Below are 6,395 nucleotides of genomic sequence, written 5' to 3'. Positions count from 1 at the left end.
GGAGTGTCCTTTTAATCCTATATCAGACCTCAGACCCCCATCAATTGCTGCCACTTCAACCCAGTGGGATGAGTCTTAAGTTACAATCATATCCACATCCTTTAGGAGAAAGCTCTTGCACTTAATCCTCATGATCAGTCCCCTCTGTTATGATAGGCCTGCAGTTGTATCACTGAGACTCATAATTTTGTCATTTCATAGACTAAGAAGTGTAGCCAAGTGCAGTAGCACCAGCTGGATAAAAGACTACAAAGAAAAACTTAGGTGCTGTAAGAATCAGTGTGGCTGGCTCAAAAGGTGGCACTCTTCCTTTTGTGTCAGTACCAAACAATGCCCTACCAAGGTATTAAGGAGCACTAGGTTGGTAGAGGAAATGTCTTTTGAATTAACACAACTTGGCACTCTCACCATTAAATATTCTATGACTTTTTTTATTTGATTTATCTTTGAGTGAGAAGGGGTTTCATCTATTCTACAATGTCCTGGTCAAATTATCCTGCAGTTTCAGCTGGATATGGTATCTATTTTTTGTCCTGTAATGTTGTTGTACACTATTTAATGGTCTTCCATACTAGAGATGACTGTGTTTCAGTGATGAGTGAAGTGATCGCTCTACACAGGTTACAAAGTTTGTCAAGAGCCTCGGGATCTTTAATACAGCACATTTCATCTAAAGGCAGTCATCGTCGTCCTCATCATTATTAAAGATGTGGCCCTTGTTAATATGTTTCCCGTAATGAACAGCAAGATGACTTTGAAAAAGACCATGGTGCTTGATGCTGCTGACACCTATTGACTTGCTTCATTTTATATGGTACATCACAGAAGATCCCTTCCATGAAATGGTTATTTATAGCTTCCTTTTAGTATGGAGTGCTTCCCCCGACCACCCCCGCACATTGTTTAAGAACCATTTAACTTTCTCTGTCATGAAGTGGGGCGGTTACTTAGCTTAGCTATCAAGATGATAAGCGCCTTAGAATTACTATAGATAGAGAGATTAGACTGACGAGGAAGGATTAAGACATACATATTTGGTCTTTCGAAATGGTAAATACTAAATATTGCCATTTTAGAAACAAAGATTGCAATGAGGAAAGCTCAGGCTAAAATGCTTCTTCATATAGTGGCAGAGGCAAAAATATCAGAGAGTAAGAGTCAAAACTAAAGAAAATGAGTCAAGCTTTTCATTTAAATTATGCACCAATTAAATTTCTGCCTCTTGCGGATCAGTCTAATCCTCCTAATGAGACTAGGTAAGCAAAAAGGTAGCAGTAATGATGATGATGACGACTCAGGGATTTCTGCCTCTGAAAGAAAACAAGCAGAAGCCGGTTAGTCTAAATGACTCACAGTCCAGTGATTCTGGCGTTGCTCTTCCCATCTGAGTGGCAGTTGCTGGAAGGATGTGTGGCAAGCTAATAGTGTGCAGGGAGCTTTGTCTTCTGGGTGTGCACCTACTGTGACAATATATATGTATATATTTTACAAGTGTGGTCATGTGCCAATCAATCTCAAACAGGTTGGAGGTGAATTGTGTATATCTAAATCTACGTATTTACATTGCAATATAATAATGATAATATGAAACAAAAGGGTGGTTTTTTTCGTTTTTTTTAAAACATTGAAAGGTTATCTTGCAAGCTGGTATTCTAACAATAAAATAATGGCAAGGCCTAGCTAAAGTAGGGACTTTTGCACTGGTGTAGCTACACTGATACAAACCTCTGGTGTCAATATGCTGCACTGTTCTAAAATAGAGCATACATTAGTGCAATTTACCCTGGTTTGGTGGTATCTATTCTGATTCAAAATTCCCTAATGCAAATAGCCCTGAGGGACTTCACCACTCACAAATAATGTGGCCATCCCAAACTCATGCCAATAAAACCTTTCAACCACACCATTCTATATTCTGTGGAAGCTGCATATGTAACGGGAAAAACTATTTTGGGGAAAGTATTAGGGAGTTCTTAAGATTTCTATTGAGATTTATTTTGTTAATCCCTTCACCTGTAAAGGCATATGGCTTAGTTACCATGGCTCCATCATGAGCCCAACTGTCAGGGGTCTGTGGAAGAACATGCATTGGAATACAGTAAAAATGTTTTATGTAGATACTTTCATATGCAAAAGAATTCTAAAGCCACTTACAAAGCAACGAGTTAGATTTTTGGTACTACATCAGTGTTGTTGAAAACCACAGCAGCAGTTATGCGTCAGCAATAGCTCGCGCACACAGCTTTGGACACTTGAATCTATTCTGTTGAAAGCTAGAACTTGACTTATTTTTCTCATATAATATTATGATGGATTTATTGTCGTTAGTCACAGTATAAATGTAAATGAACTTTGCCATCTAGGATTTCAGCAATCACAGGCTTTAGACAATGTTCAAATATACAGGCTAGGAGAGCATGTCATGTGCAATACAGGACCTAACTCCTGGCACACTATGCACATAAACGCTGAACAGCCCCCAACATGTTCTGCAATGCTAAGGCTTAGTTCTGAATATGGTAGGGTTTCTGGTTAGGGTTAGGTTAACACTGGGGGGGAAAAACAGTAAAGAGAATTTTTAGCATATAGTCTTCTAAAGTATAAACTGAAAGTGCTCCAAATGTGGACGTTTTGCAGATTTGAAAACAGTAAGATCTCCCTATGCTTGTTGGGAGTCCATACCCAGGAACGTGGGCTTCAGCAGAAACTGTTTAAAAATAACCCCCACAAATATTGTTTGAAACATGGTAAGTCCTATATTTCCTCCTAAAAGTGAGCCTTTAAGGCCACAATTTTGAAACCCAGGTAGAAAGCATCTCATTCTCTCTTTTCCCTGACTTGTTCATGCACTCACTACTAGAAACAAGTCAAAGCATTAAGGCATTTCAGCACCAAGGAGAAAGTAAACCCGGGTCTTAAACTTTTATTAAACCACCTTTGCTTTCTATCAGCTTGTCTCCCTCCTTAGCTGGACACCAGAAAACAGTTTCCTTTCAAGGGTGGCTTCATAATGCTCTCTGCTGCTAGCTTATCATTTTGTATGTGTCATCTGATTTGGCTATCAGACACTCCCTTTTTCTGTCTTGGCTCCCAGTTCTGACCTACTCCCACGTCCTGAGTTCTTGTATTCTGCACTGCTAGGTGCTGTTTCTCTCTGGCTTCTTGATTATGTGATGTTTATAAGAAAGCAGCAAGTGCAGGCATGAATCCCTGAAACAATACTTAAAATGGTAAAATCTAATTGATAAAGATGTCATTTTGGAAGATAAACAGTAATTTAAGAAAAGACCCTGAAAAGTTTACTCTACAGAGGCTGGACAGAATTAAGCAGTTAAACTTTGTGAAAATGTTAAAAAGTACCATGTTAAAGAGAAAAGGAATTCTTGGTTTCTTTGCAGCCATTCTAAAGGAAAAATGGGCCCTTTTCCAAAGGAATGTCTGTAAATAATCCAGGTATTTGAAATAATTTGACTATGAACAATTTAGTCAAATTTGTTAAAAACATGAGGGGATTCTATTGGAACTTAACTGTCCCAAATGTATGAAGGGAATATAATGTATGTACAGCTATATAAAAACAGCAATATAAAAGAGCTGTTAAGAAAAAGAAAATGTGTATGTATCTATTTGTCTGTGAAAATATGTAAGGTTCTAAGAACCTAAACCAACACATCTGGTTTGTAAAACTCCTGTTTTGTAGGTTTAAAATAAATTAGTTTTGTTTTGTTTTTAATGTGTAACAAAATAGCAGATGAGAGCTATAGTAAAAGAATAAGAAATTAACAGTGCTCTCTAAAGCAACAGCAGGGGTAAGGTGCACAAAACAAAAAGAAGCACTGCACCAAACTTCCAGAGTCAGAACATTCGATGCAGGGAAGCCACATCGGTACAGAAGTGGGGGGCTATTTCCCTGTGGAAGCTGGCTACATCCATTGCAAACCACTTTGGGGTTGGCAAGTCTGCTGACAGGGTTGGGCTTGGGCAGGTTTGCAAGGCAATTAACACTGTGACCTACACACAGGTGGTTGTCTTAAGAAAAGTTCCAGAAATAATAACTGGATCTGAGAGGATGGGGTTTCCAAACTGTTCAGGGGCCACCAATGGCACTCATATCTGAGTACTTTGCCCACCACAACGGGCAAGTGAGTATGTGAACACAAAAGGCTACTATTCAGTCATTCTGCAATACTCAGTGGACCACAGAGGTAGATTCATGAGAAACACTGGAAAGATTCATGACACCAGAATGCTGAGGAGATCAGGATTGTACTTGGAGGAAAAAGGGACTTTAGCCCCCGGAAATGATACTATTCTGTATGGTATGTTTGTGTTATTTTGGGAAACCCCAACATTCCTGTTCCTAACTTAGCTTGTGAAACCGTACCCCAACACCTTAGTAAAAGGGAATTCAGTTACAAGCTCAGTAGCTGCAGAATGTTCAGGGATTGCACCTTTGGTAGGCTGAAATCTTGCTGCCTATGCACATATTTGCCAATGTGGCTAATGCTGTTCAGATAATCATTGCCTACTATGTACTCCATGACATTTGTGAAGGTAAAGGGGAGTGCTTCCATCCCCAGGGAAAACAGGACAAGTCTGGTTTACAGACTCTGTACATATGCAGTGTTGTAGCCATGTTGGTCCTAGGATATTAGAAAGACAATATCTTTTGTTGGACCAACGTCTATTGGTGAGAGAGACAAGCTTCCGAGCTTGCACGGAGCCCACACCTGAAGAAGAGCTCTGTGTAAGCTCAAAAGCTGGTCTCTCTCACTAATAAAAGTTGGTCCAATAAAAGAGATTACCTCACCTACCTTGTCTCTATAAAGGCAGCCAGACCCCACCCATGTGCACACTGATCCTGGTTCCTAGTCGGAAAGGGAAATCAGGGATGCCATATGTGTGCATATCTTGGCACAGCAGAGAGGCAGAGGATGGCATCTGTCTGTGCTCTGAGACTCCTTCACACTTTGCGCAGATGCTGGAAAAGCACATGAGGGAATATCGGTACATATCTATGGGGCTATATAGCTTTGTCAGGGTTTTGTTCCCCTGCAGCGGAAGGTCATTAGCCATTCATTCCTGTGACAAGTTATACATTACAGACAATTATAACAGGGCATCTCCCCAGGGGTTAACACCTTTTGGGTTGGGTTTGTACTGTAGAGGGTGGTTACTGAGTTGTAATGGGGTCATTGGGCAATGCTTTTGTCTTAACTCTCACACATGTTTAAAAACCTCTGTTATTGGGAGCACACAATCTCTCAACCTTATCGACATTTGCTTTGAGAGGGGTGGAGGGTGCACCTATTTTTTTAATAGTTCTTTGTCAGTGGTGCTAACTGCACTTAGGAGCTGTTATGGTGCACTATTTGCTTCTAAAGTTGAAAGTGGTCAGGACTAGGATGGATGGGAAAGAAGGGCTGTAGTGAGGCGGTCTGATTCCCCGCCGCCCTGGAGAGGGACTAACTTCTCTGGACACCAAAGTGGGTGGAGCCAGTGAATCCTGCGCCCACCCCTCAGAGGTCAAGGTGCAGGACAGGAAGTATAAAAGCCCGACCCCATAGCTCACTTGGAACACAGCCACCGGAGAGGCCAGACGCCTGTGGTGTAGCTCCCAGTTGGGAGACCACGGCAATTGGCGGCCGACCTGAGGACTGGTCAGACCAGCTAATGCCTGATGCTAGTCTGAGCCCAGAGACGTTGCCAAGCCTGCCGCTCGCCAGTTACCCTGAGGAGCCCATGGTGTGTGACCCCTTGGAGGACGCCGTCTGGACCAGGTCCCTCTAGAGGAGGAAGATAGGAAGTAGCCTGGGGGCAGCCGACCCTAGTCTGGCTGCAACACCGCCTGAGCCAATGTCAGTGTGCTGTGGCCAGGATCCCCACTGACACAGCAGTGGGCCGTCTGCTGCTGCTAGTGTAGGAGCTGGATTTTATAATGTACTATTAGAATTAATGTATGATTTAATTTCATCCTGTCAGCCACCCTTTTTGAATAGCAGAAAGGAATGACAGTCCAGAACAATCCTTATGACTGATTATGGTCACCCTTTTGTTTTAGGATAAGTTATAATGTCTACTATGGTTTCCTATATTACAAATTAGGCACGCTAGTTAAATATAAATTATTCCTATTCCTATATTACAAATTAGGCACTCTAGTTAAATATACATTTCTTTGTTTTAAGGTTTTAGTAAGTAAGAGACAGGATTCTCTATTGTGTCTGTTAAGTCAATTAGAGGAACATTGAAGGCCTGGGTCTCAATGTAAATTGTCTTGGTTATTGATTGTAAAACTTAGCAAGGTTTAATTTGCAATTAGGGTGACCAGATGTCCCGATTTTATAGGGACAGTCCCGATTTTTGGGTCTTTTTCTTATATAGTCTCCTATTAC

Source organism: Chrysemys picta, chromosome 2 (assembly GCF_011386835.1).
Source record: "Chrysemys picta bellii isolate R12L10 chromosome 2, ASM1138683v2, whole genome shotgun sequence".
Taxonomy (NCBI): domain Eukaryota; kingdom Metazoa; phylum Chordata; order Testudines; family Emydidae; genus Chrysemys; species Chrysemys picta.
The sequence above is the reverse complement of the archived record's forward strand: the minus strand, read 5'-3'. Positions refer to the sequence as shown.